This window comes from Canis lupus, unplaced genomic scaffold (genome assembly GCF_011100685.1).
Source record: "Canis lupus familiaris isolate Mischka breed German Shepherd unplaced genomic scaffold, alternate assembly UU_Cfam_GSD_1.0 chrUn_S216H376, whole genome shotgun sequence".
NCBI lineage: Eukaryota > Metazoa > Chordata > Mammalia > Carnivora > Canidae > Canis > Canis lupus.
The window spans coordinates 26,618-39,902 of NW_023331053.1; the positions used below are offsets into that span (position 1 = coordinate 26,618).

The 13,285-nt window shown below is 48.9% G+C and overlaps 1 long non-coding RNA gene across 4 annotated transcripts; it reads left to right on the plus strand.

Moving 5' to 3' along the window:
* Positions 1-628: 628 nt before the first annotated feature.
* Positions 629-10,705, plus strand: LOC119878976. Of its 4 annotated transcripts, XR_005387271.1 has the most exons (7): positions 629-672; positions 877-968; positions 6,160-6,360; positions 6,464-6,602; positions 7,069-7,120; positions 8,483-8,586; positions 10,397-10,705. It is a non-coding gene; the product is annotated as an uncharacterized LOC119878976 (long non-coding RNA). The 4 variants fall into 4 exon arrangements; XR_005387269.1 differs by lacking the exon at positions 629-672 and having other exon boundaries at positions 679-968; XR_005387270.1 differs by lacking the exons at positions 629-672; positions 6,160-6,360 and having other exon boundaries at positions 679-968.
* The last annotated feature ends 2,580 nt before the right edge of the window (positions 10,706-13,285 follow it).

Below are 13,285 nucleotides of genomic sequence, written 5' to 3' on the forward strand. Positions count from 1 at the left end.
AACTAGCCAAACGCCGTTTGGAGAAATGACCAAAAAGCTGCCTCAGATCTCCTGTTCTCGACCCCAGGCTCCACCGACCTACTCTACTTCCTCCTCCTCTGGACCCCGTGTCCACCTGGCCTACTCTATTCCTTCCTCCTCTGACCCCGCCCTCCACCTATCTACTCTATTACCTCCCTCCCTCTCATTGTCCTTCCTCCTCGTCGTCCAAAGCCGCTTCCTCTTGTGTCCCTTTACGTCCTCAACACTCCCCACGTTGTCCACCTCTCTCAACTCACAGGCCTACCTGTTTCCCTCCTGTTCCTAGTGCGTTCCTTTCTAGCCGCGCTAACCTACAGGTTTCCCCACGCAATCCTTGCTCTATTCCTTCCCAAAAGGTCCAGTCCCCGCTGTTTTTGTCTCGCTCCTGTTCCCTGTTTCCCCACTGTCTACTTTCCTCGTACTCCCCCTCCCAGCCCCTCGTAGACTTGAAGTCTTATCCTCCCCAACCTTCCAGCCAACTCCAACCAGACCTCCGTGATTCACAATCCTATCCTGGAGAGATGATTTCCCTGTGAGTGGGCCGGTCCTGATATCATCCGGAATTGCCAGAACAGTTTGATCCCCAGGAGCTTGACTTGGTGAAGGTTGGTGGGAACTCAAGACAATGCCAATGAACATTTAGCTCGGAGGGTAAGCCTTTTCCATGATGGCGTTTTCACCCATAACAAGGTTATTGTACTATTCTCTGTATGTTACCTTCATCCTTGGAAATCGCCTTCAGATGCCGGAGATACCTTTAGCAAGATCCTTTTTTCCAGAAAACCTGTTTCTTTCCTCTCTTTCCCAATTAGCCAGCCTGAATGAATTCTACATTTATAACTGGTTTCTCCGTAGAATTTGGTCTGTGACCACAGAGCAAACAGCAAGACCAGGGACACAAGGTAGAGAAGAGTGAGTGGAAAACATCTCATCTGATCTCTACACGGGTGAGTCCTATTGATCTGCCCTGGATGAAAGTGAATGCGAGAATGGGCGACCCCTAAGAACTCACACACAGAGCACAAGACCCCTATTATAGACATACAAGGATTCAAGGTTCCCTGGTCTGGTTCCTCCAAGACTCTATTGTCCTGCACCCTAGGACTTGTAGAAACGTACTAGGGATTTTCTGTTTTGAGAAATGCCTCCGGCAAAAAGGTGCGGGGGCGGGGGGGGGGCGGCACCTCCCATTATCTTGTCATCAAAGCTCTGAGGGTTGAACCTCTGGATCCCAGAAAAAGGCAGGTACCAAGCCTAGAAGGCAAGGACACATCCATATCCTCTCCAGATGATAGCATCAAATAAACTTATGGTGTATATTATATAATGTTCATCATAATATATTAACAATTAACATAATAATATAATATATATGTATTTATCATATATATTTAAAGTTCTCTTAAACCAAGTACAGATTCAGTGGAATCTCAATCAAAATTGTAACACATATATTTGGAAACTTGATAAGCTGATTATCATTTCCACAGACAGGCAAAAGACCCAAGAATATCCATGACTCCCTTAAGAACTGGTAGGAGTAATTTTTCCTGCCAGACACCAAGACTTACCACAAAAATTGTAGTAATTAAGATCGCATAGTATTAGTGCCAGCATAAACAAATAGATAAGTGGCAAGAAGAGTCCAGACCCAGGTTCACACCTATGTGGACACTTGACTGAAGACAAAGTATCATAACAGAATGATGCAGATGGACTGTGTTTGCAACACATTGGTTCTTGGTCAATTGGATACTTATAGAGAAAAAAATTAAGCTAGATTCCTACGACATAAGCACACTCAAGGATCCACTTCAGGTAAAAATTACATCTAATGTGAAAGAGCAAAAACAAATTGTGTAGGATCGCTCGGGTCATCAATGGCTATTGAGCACTGGAGACGCACTGTAAGGTATAAAATTTACACTGGATTTTTGGTAGAGTGGTATTTTCTTCACTATAGGTTGGACCCACTGACCAGAGAAGACAGTTGAGCCTGGAGGCTATCTTGTGGAAAGTTTTTCAATTATAAATTTAAAAAGAGTTATTTACAAATGAAATTTTTAAAAATAGACATAAAGCTATGCAGATTTTCTATTTCTTTTCTTTGTTTTCATTTTCTGGTCAGTTCTGGAAATCTACACCTTCACAGAAATCCATTTCATCGAAATCTTCACATTTCTATTGGTTGCTTTTCCTCCTAGCTATGGGTCACATTTTCCTGCTTCTTCTACTGTCTGCTTTTCTAGTACTTTTCAACCGATGCTGTCCTTTGCGAATGTTCTATTGCTGAGTGCTGGATTTGGCTGTGTTTCTTTCAGACGTGCTGGAAATTCTTCCGGGAGGCAGTTTGGCCCCGTGTGGATCCACCTGAAACTTCCAGAGCTTGTTTGGAAGCCGTGTTAGGATAAGGCTAAAGCAACCTCTTCTCTAAGCTAGCGGAGTCCAATTACTGAGATGTAAACTTCTGAGGGCCTCTATCCAACCCTTTCAACTAGGACGCTCTACCCTGTGTGCTCACAACTCCGTCCTGTACACATTCTGGGTGTTGCTGGGCTCACAGCGTTGCCGTCGTCCCTTCACCGAGTTTCTGCCTCTTAGTGCTGCCCAAGACTTCAGGCCTTTCCTTACACATCCCTGACGCTCGCTCTCCCTCCTTCCCCTCTCTCCAATTTTCTGCTCCACAATTTCTCGGCCGCCTCACATGCCTGAACCTCAGTCTGTGTCTCCTCACCCAAGTGCTGTCACCTGCTCATCTTGGCTTCTGCTTTCCTGCATATTTCTCCAAGCAGAAAGCTGGAGCAACTGCAGGGCTCATCTCCTTTGCCTCCCTTTTCACAAGGAGTCATAGTGCAGGGCTACTCGGTACCCAGGGCCTGCATTTAAAAATCTTGTTTATTTTTCTAAGCTCTATTTGGTGTCTCTGTTCTCCTTATGCGAATAAACACTCCCTCTGTCCGGGAAGCAGATGTAGGGCAGGGGATTGGTGGCAAGATGCTCTCGTACCTAGTATGCAAAAGGCATGTTTGCTGCTGCTGAGCCTAGTGGGTGGGACTTGCTCAGAAGTCTACATATTTAAACATGTCCTTCTTTCAGTTTCTATCCTACATTACAATCAGGTTGTTGTAATCAAAAAACTAAAAACTCATGAATGAATGTGCACTATAGGCACAGACACAGGAAACTTAGTTTCTCTTTTCTCATCTTTAGCCAAAGGAATGCCAAGCACTTAGTAGCTGGTTAATCTTGGTTCAAAAAGTATACAATCTTGATGGATTCTGATTTTTTTTAAAGATTTTATTCATTTATTCATGATACACACACAGAGGCAGAGACATAGGCAGAAGGAGAAGCAGGCTCCCTGCAGGGAGCTCGATGTAGGACTTGATCCCAGGACCCCGGGATTGCAACCTGAGCCAAAGGCAGACGCTTAACCACTGAGCCACCCAGGTGTCCCGAATTCTAATATTTGTGATGTCAGTGGCCACAAACGTAACTGAAGATCTCGCCTACTTTAAATCTTTTCACTATTTTCATCTTCTTAGGTTCTGTCAGCAGCAGCTTTATATCACTGTTTATACAAAAGAGGAAGGTCCTGGCCTACGCTTAATAGCACGTGGTGATTCTATGGAGTCTAACCTTTCTTGCAAGGTTATCTTTCCTTGCACAAATCCATTATGTGCTGGCCTTTCTCAGGCAGCTCTCCACCTCCTAAATAGAACAAACCTAAAGAACCCTGTTGTCTCTGGGCAGGAGGACAAAGCTCCCCCAACCACAGAGAGTTGGTCCAGTCCTAGTTTATAGGAATACTACTATAAGACTGAGCCTGTTGTAGGGTTTTCAATCACCGCCGTTTGAAGGTCTGCCCTCATGCTGGAGTGCCTCCAGGGCGTGGTTCCAGCTGCTGCACAGCAGCTCACCATCATGCAGTGCTTATCTCCTGGGTAGTTAAGACCTTTTGTACGATTGGATAATTTTCATGTGTTTCTTCAGGAAATTTTCATGCATTCCTTGTCAGGTGAATTCCACGAGAGTTGTTTGTTGTTAATGTGGGTGGCATGTTTCTATTACATTTTTCTAGAAGTTGATTTCCCTGTTAGCTGTCTCTGTGCCTGCTTCTAATGGAGAGGTTGGGACAGGATTCAAGAAAAATCTGCAACTTCAGACACTGGCTGAGAAACTAGAGGACGGGGCTGTTATGTTTTTCTATGCTCCAGTATGTTCAACGCATCATCTGAGTTTAGATGCACACTGATGGCCTGGAAGCTCGCCCCCTACAGTCACTCAGCTGGCGGGTCCTGGGCTGGGCTGGGACCCCATAATAACGTGGGGCTGCAGGGGAGAGGAGATGAAACCACAGTGACTCCCACCTCCCTTCAGAGTCTCCTCGGAGCCCCAGGCCTGTGTCGGGGGAGGGCGGCCGGACCCCTGGGCGCGGGCCAAAGAATGGCCAGTTTCACAGGAGACTACGACGGTCTCGCTAGTTCTCCCCGAGCTAAGAGTGCGGCTCCTGAGCACAATGATGCTTCCTCTCGACTCGGGCTTTGTAAGATAGTGAAGACTTCAAAGGCTCATGTTTGAGCCTTGCTAGAAAAAGGCACCCAGCTGTGGCTCACCAGAAGCAACAGAGGTGCTTCTCTAGCTCAGCTGCGGTGTGAGCCAGGGTGCTTGTTTCTGAATCATGTTCAGGTCTATGTAATGACGTCAGCAGAAGAAAGCTCACAGTCCTAACTGAGATCTCCAGGCAGCCAGCCAACATTTACCAAACACTCTATCTTTCCGTACTAAGCCAGGTCCTGGCAACGGAGAGATGGACCAGATATATTTCTTGCTCAGAAGTGACTTTCAGGGATCCCTGGGTGGCGCAGCGGTTTAGCGCCTGCCTTTGGCCCAGGGCGCGATCCTGGAGACCCGGGATCAAATCCCACGTCAGGCTCCCGGTGCATGGAGCCTGCTTCTCCCTCTGCCTGTGTCTCTGCCTCTCTCTCTCTCTCTCTGTGTGACTATCATAAATAAATGAAGAAAAAAAAAAAAGACTGAGGTACAGGGCAAGCCACTCTGGTGGGCTTTTTAAAAAAAAAAAAAAAAAAAAAGAAGTGACTTTCATGTAAAGAAAACAATTTAGCAAAGTGTTCTGGGAACTATAGATGTGGAGTAGACCATGCCTCAGAGAAACTTGGGCGAGGAGCTACAGGGTCCAGACGGGTTTTACAAGATTACACGTGGGCTCATTATAAATCGGTTTTCCCAGACAGACACAGGGGAAAGAGCCGTGCAGGCTAAGGACAAGGAGCAGCAAGAATTAAAACAAGGAGCCACTCAGTAGGTAGCGGGGTTCAGGAAACTGCCCAGGTGTCTGTACAGCTGTCTGGACAGATGTGTTCACGACTGTGTCTCACACGACACACGTCCTGGACTGTGCTGTGTCTTGAATGAACGAACACATAGATGAATAGATGCAATATTGAGTGTGAGAGAGCATGGGCTCTGCAGTCAAAGTGTAATATAGGAAGTATCTAGAGTAGTCAAATTCCTCGAGAAAGGAAAATGGTCCTTGCCAGAGGACACAGAGCGCAGGGGGCCATGGGAAGTCGTTCCGTGGGGATGAAACAATTCTGGAAATTAGTTTCACACGAGGCAAATATGCTTAAAATTCCTGAATCACATCCTCAGAAATGTTTCCAATGGTAAATCTTATGTGAACTTTACCACAATGACATTTTCTAAAATCAAAAACTGTGAAGTCCCCATGTTACATTCATTAGGTTCTCGAGTCTCTATTATCCCACCTGTAATCAGGGACAGAGAAACTTTTTCAGATTTTTTTTTTATTTTAAAATATTTTTTTTTCAATTTTTATTTATTTATGATAGTCACAGAGAGAGAGAGAGAGAGGCAGAGACATAGGCCGAGGGAGAAGCAGGCTCCATGCACCGGGAGCCCGATGTGGGATTCGATCCCGGGTCTCCAGGATCGCGCCCTGGGCCAAAGGCAGGCGCCAAACCGCTGCGCCACCCAGTTATCCCTTTTTTCAGATTTGAAACCTCGTCCGTTTCCCGAGCTAGACGGGGAGAGTTTTGATCCAGGCAAGGGCTTGATATGGGACAGGTCTCTGACTCCTCCCCAAATCTCTTTTAGCCAATGACTGTCGAAGGGGCGGTGCAATCAGGTCCCTAACCTGCTGGGCCTGCCGCCAGAGGGTCCCGTCCAGGCTGCTGCAGGAGCAGCCCCAGGAACCAGGCCGGACCTCGAGAAGCCGAGGGAAGGGGAGTCGCGGGCTTCAGGCTTCAGAAAGAAGCGAGGCAGGGGAAATCCCTTCTGGAAGGAGGGGTTGAGGAGGTAGCTCCACGTGCCCGGTGGCTGCTATCCTCGGTTTTACCACTCTGGATTGTGAGGTCCTCGCGAGCTGAGCTCCTAGTTACCCCCGGATAATGCTCAGCAGGTGTCTGGCCGAGGGTGAGTCTTCAAGAGGGCGGGACATTAACGCTGTGATGTGAAGCTCTGCCGGTGTTTTTCTACAGTTCACACAATCACCAGAAAGCCCGTGTCTTGGCACCAGAACCTGGAGGAACCTGCAGACGGTAAGTCCCGTGGTTTGGGAACAACACTGAGGTACAGCACAGACAGGCAGCTGGCTGGAGAGACCTTTCAGGGTAGTGTTACCTTGGGCAACACTCTGAGCCTCAGAAAGCTGGACTCACACTCACAAAGCTCACAGGACCGTCAAGCATAGGGCCGTCCCATTAACTGTCAAGGCCAGAAAAATCCTCCTAATGGCCTTCCCAGGGCATTCATATATTCAGTTATCAAACGTGGAGCTGTTCCCAGCAGAGGTCCTGAAGTCATTTTAACGGACTTCCAAGCCTGGTTCTACCACTCGTTAACCATGTGACTTTGAGCCAGTAATTTTAAATGTCTCTGAACCTACCTTCACATAGTGGTGAGGTTAGACAACATCACGTAAGTAACTCAGGACCTAGAATAGTATTGTCTTGCCGATCTGGAAATGCGACTGTTTTTCATTAATACCATGTGATGGTCCCTCAGATGGGGCCGGGAGTGGAGACCTCATACCGTGCCGATGGAGACAGACAAGTAGGTAAGGAGTAAAATGGGAATGGCAACAACAGAACACACGCATGCCCCTGGTCAGACAGTGTGGACTTCTGGGAAGGCTTCCTGGAGGTGGAGGTGGAGAAGCTCAGGATCAAAGACCAGGAGGACATTCTGAGTTCTATGGAAAGACAGAGGAATGAGAGATGCCAGCATGGCCCAAGATATGGCGGTAGTTTGGCCTGGCTGGAGTATACAGGTGCACGGGGCAGTGCTCAGAAACAATGGAAGAGAGGTCTTCGGTGGAGAGCACCATCCTTCCCGGCGGGCTATCCTCCCTCCCTCCTTGGAGTAGAATTTGATGCAGGAAAGATACGAGGTCGATATAGGAGCACGGGGGGTAGGCAGGTGGGGTGGGCAGGAGGAGGGAGGACTCCATAGCAGAGTGGAGACAGACAAGTGAAAAGAGCAGTAGAGCGTCGGTAGAGGAAGTGAGGATGCTATCTGTCCTGGAGAGGCGAGCCCAGCTCGAGGAAGGGAGAGGAGGTGGGGCCTTGCAGCACTAAGATGAACAGGCAGCGAGGGACCTGAACGCTAGCCAGGATTGCCATGCTAACGGCTTATCCTAAGGATGCGCTCAGCCGGGTGCCATGTCCTTCGTTCTCAGCCATCTCGCTGTAGGTGGATATTGGCCCCAATTTACAGTTGAGCAAAGTGAGGCCTGGAGAAGTTAGACCACCTAGTTAGGCTAGTAATGGAAGGGCCAGGAAGGGCTGACTATGAAGCCCAGGTTCCTGCCGTTGTCAGGCTGCCGCCCTCCAAGTGAGACTTGGTAGGGGGGAAGCTGAAAACGAAAACTGAAACCTGTGCAAGTCCTCAAGCTAGGGAGTGACAGGCACGTGTGGGCTTGGCAGCCCCAGCTCTTGCAGGAGGGAGGATGGCCTCTTACAACCCTCCCCCGCACTCCGTCATGGCCACATTGGCCCCGCTTGCTCCTGCCTCAGCGCCTTGGCTCTTGCTTCCGTCCGGTGCTTCTGTCTGCCCCTGCCTGAGGCGGCTGCTGCTTGGCATCGGGAGAGGCCTCCCCTCGCGTCCCGTTCTAGAGTTGCCAGCCCTGCCTGTACCTCACCGTCGGGTTCGCTTGTCCCCTTGTGTAGCATGTCCTCTGTCCCCCCAGCCAGACCACCAGCTCCAGGAGAGCAGGTACCGTGCCTGCCACACTCTGCTCTACTTGCGGGGTCCAGGAGAGTGCCTGGCACAGAGATTGTGCTCAACAGATATGTGTTGCGAGATGAGGGTTGCAGGCCCTTGGCAGGCCCCGAGGCCAGCTGCTGAGGCCGGGCCGAAGGACCCAGGAATTCTTGGCCCCAAAGCCTGCTTCCCTCAAGACTCATGCCTCTTCTCCTAGCCAGGTTCCTAAATCTTATCCACCAGGCCGCTCAGGGGCCACGGAAGAGATACCCAGACACGCAAACAGAAAGCCCAGAAATTGGACGGGACTCTGAGGCCTAGGTAAGCATGGCTCCTTGCCTTGGGGAGGCCCAGGGGCAACAGAGGCTGTGGCTAAGAGAATGGTATAGGAGGCCAGACCGCCTGGCTTTGACCCCTGGCTACCACTTACTAGCTGTGTGACCTTGGGGGAGTCATCGAAGGTCTTTAGTGCTTGTGATTCCGCAGTGGAGCAAAAATGGAGATATTACAGCATGAGGCCGTGTGTGTTCACGGTGCCCAGAGCAGGCCTAACCCACAGCAAAACACACCCCTTTGATTGGAGAGGCTCCAGGAGCGGTGAGGAGCCCGGGAAATGCAATCGTCAGCAGTCTCTCCCGAGATGACATAGGGCTTCTGGTGCTAAGACATTTCCGAGAACTTCCTGCCACGCTTGTCTCTTGTGTTGCTCCCGTCTTTCGTCACACGGAAGTTTTCCGTTTTGAAGTCATCAGATGTGCCGGTGTTTTCTTTTCTTTTTTTTTTTTTGTGCCGGTCTTTTCCATCCCGGGGTCTGGGCGCTGTGCCTTGCTTAGGAAAGCCTGCAATATCCAGAGGAGCAACACGACTGGCTTTCCTTTTGGGCTTTTCCTCAAGTTGTCGTGTCTTTTGAACACGTGGCTTTTAGGCCATCCGTGCCTTTTGCCCCTGAGGTGAAGCTGGAGACGCTGATGCTCAGCTGGCTCAGAACTTCCTTCCCTCCCTCCAAGGCACCGAGTTCTGGCGCCCCCCGTCTCCTGGGGCTTACTGCTCCTCAGCCTCCTCCTGACGCCCAGCCTCTACTCCTCGGGGAGGTCCTGCTCATCCTTCAGGAGCAGCCAGGAGTCCCCTGCTTATAAGGTCCCGTTAAGGAACGTGCGCCCCGTGCTCTCCACCCTGCAGATTAGGGCACCTTGCCCGTGTTCCTCTGGAGCATTGCATGCCTCCTGTCCCCCACCATTCAGCCGGATTCCATTACCAATGGAACATGGTGGCTCTGGAGCCAGAGAGCTTGAGTTCAGATCCCAGCTACCGCACTTTGGGGCTGTGGGGCCTGAGGAGGAATGGAAAGCAGAGCTCATAGCGCAGCCACTGAGCAGTCCCGGGCTCGTCCCGGCCCCTTGGTTTGACCCAGTTGTCTTCCTCTGCTGTGGGTGCACCCTTCCCAAGGACGGCCCACATCCTTAGCTCTTGCCTTTCTACCTTTGTACCGTGTGGTCCGGCCTTCCTCCCGTTTTCTACAGCTCCTGCTAGGGCATGTGTCTCTGCCACAGGGCAGCTGCAGGGGGATTGGGGTAAATAGCTCAGTTCTAATGAAGGGAGGGAGGGAGGGAGGGAGGGGGTTTGAAGGGGAGGCAAGAGAAAGGAAGGGTGGAGGAAGAAGGGAGGGAAGGAAGGGAGGAGGGAGGCACGGAAGGAAGGAGGGAGGAGAGAAGGAGGAGGAAGGGCGTAGGAAACAGCTGTTCATTTACTCTAGCTTCTATTTGCCTGTGGGCCTGCACCCCGGGGAGGGCAGACTGGGAGACCAGAGGGTCCAGCAGGGAAGCCCCACCCCCACAAGGGTTGCTGAGCCTGAGAGAACTCCATCAGCCCCAGTGGAACTTTGGGCTCCGTCCCCCCCAGCCCAGAGCTGACCTCGCCCGGGACATGCAGACAAACCCAGTCACAAAGTGGGGACACTGGGAAAGCCACACTCAAATACCTCCAACTTCTGCCCTCTTGGTAAATTTGAGGAAAATGTATCCTTTCAGGCAATTGTGAAGGTTAATCTTACAACTTCTCTAAGTCGTATGTGTCAGCGGTGCTGTTGCTTCTCTGTGTAACCACGTCAACCACGTCCATTCTTTCATCCCAGGAGTGTGTGCTGAGCCCCTGGGGTGCGCTGGCCCAGGCCCCACGGACTCTGAACCCAGGTTGCCCTCCCTCCCCGGGGGTTGCCTTCTGATGCCCACCATCTCCTCTCTGGGTCAGCCCGGAATGTGACGAGCGCAGGCTGAACCGTGTCAGGGTGCACAGCGACATTGCGCCCCACAAGGCTAAAGCGTGGAGCTGGCGAGAAGATGATCGCCTCGCGTCGTATTCAGCGCCCACCTCGGTCTCATCCCTGAAACCCAGCGTGTGGGCTGTGTGGATAAATAAAGATGACTTTCCAGCGTCAGTCTGACCTTTCCGTTGTGGAGCCTCACATTTTTCTGCCGGCACGCCCTGGTTCAAGTCCTTCATCTTGGGAATCCCTGCGTGGCCCAGCGGTTTAGCACCTGCCTTCGGCCCAGGGCGTGATCCTGGAGTCCCAGAGTCGAACCTCATGGAGCCTGCTTCTCCCCCTGCCTCTGTCTCTCCCTGTCTCTCTCTGTGTCTCATGACTCAATATAGAAAATATTTCAAAGTACATAGTGTCCATCTGAAGTGCATACTTCCCACTGAGTTCTTTATTTCAGTGACTCTATTTTTCATTCTGGGGTTGGCTTTGTTGTTTGTTTGTTTTGGCATCTGTTCTGCAGTATCTTGTACTTTTTAATAGAATTTCAATTTCTTGTTCTATGTCTTTAATTACATGAAAGTGAAAAAAAAATAATTACATGAAAGTGTTGGTGTAGTGTTTGTGTAAATATGCCCTTTTTTATAGCTGTTGACCGTCCCTCACATGGATTGTCTGCTCGTGTGTTTTCTAATTTTGGATTGTGAACTCATCTTCAGCAGGGCTTTCCTTGTGACCTGGACCATGGTGATGGTCCTACAGCATGATAGATTTTGTATCATCCTCAGAGGTAACACTGACCTAAAACCAATTTCATTCTTGGCTGTGGATTTCTATATCACACAGTTCACATTTTGGTCTCAAAACTGGGGCAAGCAGTAGGCACAGGATTTCTTTGATTTTGTTTTAAGATTTTACTTCCCCACGAGAGACACAGAGAAAGGCAGTGACACAGGGAGAAGGAGAAGCAGACTCCTTGCAGGGAGCCCGATGCGGGACTCAATCCCAGGTCCCCAGGATCAACCCCTGATCCAAAAGTAGATGCACAGGTGTTGAGCCACCCAGGCATCCCAGGCACAGGATTTTAACATCTCAAGGGAAATTTTTAACTCAGATCCCAGTCAGAGACCTTTCCAATTCTTTGTGATGATAGTTGTTTTGTCCCAGATAAGCAGCAAAACCCAAGCCCCTAGCCAAATTTAATAATCTGCACACCACCCCATCCTAGACTGCCATTAACATCACCTCGAGTGCTTATTATCTCACCTTATTTTTTACAGCTGGACATTTCCTTTTCATTATCTAGGATTGGCTGCACCATAATTTGCCCGAATCCTAATTTTTGTGCATTAAGATTGTCTCGCATATTTCTCTAACTCTCATAAAAAATATCACCACGAATAGTCTTACAGGTATTGAGAATTATGGGTATTGTTTGTATCTTCCTTGTTGTATGAAATTATTTTTTCAGCAGCATTCATCAACATCAGAAAGTCAAATTGTTGGAATCTTTCATACTGGAGACTTTCCACCCAAGAAAGCAGAATAAAAAGATCTGGCAAGAGAGCATAGACTATGGTAAGAAATTCAATGAAATTATGAATCATAGATTCTGAAGTGGGTGAGGAGAGAAATCAAGAAATCAGAACAGGAATCAGAATTAATCAGAAGAAAGTAAGAGTCAGTGGTTGTAGGCCCCAGTGAAGTAGGAACAATTCAGTGATTACCACGTAAGTTCAGGAAGTAGTAGTCAGAAAATGCAATGTAGGAGTACATGATTTCAGGGGTGGGATAATTCTTGGGTCCTGGAAAAGACCAGGTATGGCCACAAGCAGCTGAAGTCGAATGGATGGGTGGATATTATTGATAAAGAAATCAAAGGAGAAGCCAAAGCATTGAACCTACATGGACACTGTGGATTCAATGGGATCATCTACATGGACACTGACGTCACTCAAGACGAAGGACTGAAGGGGTCCCTGGGTTGCTCAGTGTATTGAGCATCTGCCTTTGCTCCAGATCATGATCCTGGAGTCCTGGTATCTAGCCCCATGTCAGACTCCACAAGTAGTGGGAAATCTGCTTCTACTTCTCCCTCTGCCCCTACCCCAGCTGCTGCTCTTCTTCTTTCTTCTTCTTCTTCTCTTCTTCTTCTCTTCTTCTTCTCTCTCCTTTTCTATTATTATATATTATATTATCCTCCTCTCCTCCCCTCCTCCTCCTCCTCCTCATCATCACATCATCATTTCTCTTTCTCTTCTTCTTCTTCTTCTCTTCTTCTTCTTCTTCTTCTTCTCTCTCTCTCTCTCTCTCTCCCTCTCTCTTGGCTAACTTTCTCTAATAAATAAAAATTTTTTTTAAAACGATTATGGACTCAAGACTAAGACTTTGAGACAAGCGCAAATTATTCAGAGAAAAATGAAAAGGTATCCATATCATAAGTGTCAGGGAAATGGTGAGTAGCAAAGTTTCTATGGGAGAAGAGATTTCTTGCCTGAATTCTTCAGAAGACTTGTGGGGTTTTCCTGCCTTTCCCCATGCCCCACTGTAAGATTCTACATGGAGCAGCCATCTCAATCCACTTAAACAAAAGTAAGATCCTCTTACTCTTCTGAAATCATTTGAAGGCTCGCCCAGCTCAGTCAACTGTAAAAGCCAAAATGAGGATGGTGGTCAAAAGGCCTATGTGATCTGTCTGCCCTTCCTGGTTCTTTTATCACAACCTCTATGTCTGCCTTCCTGACCATCTGCGTCTTCCTTTACTGT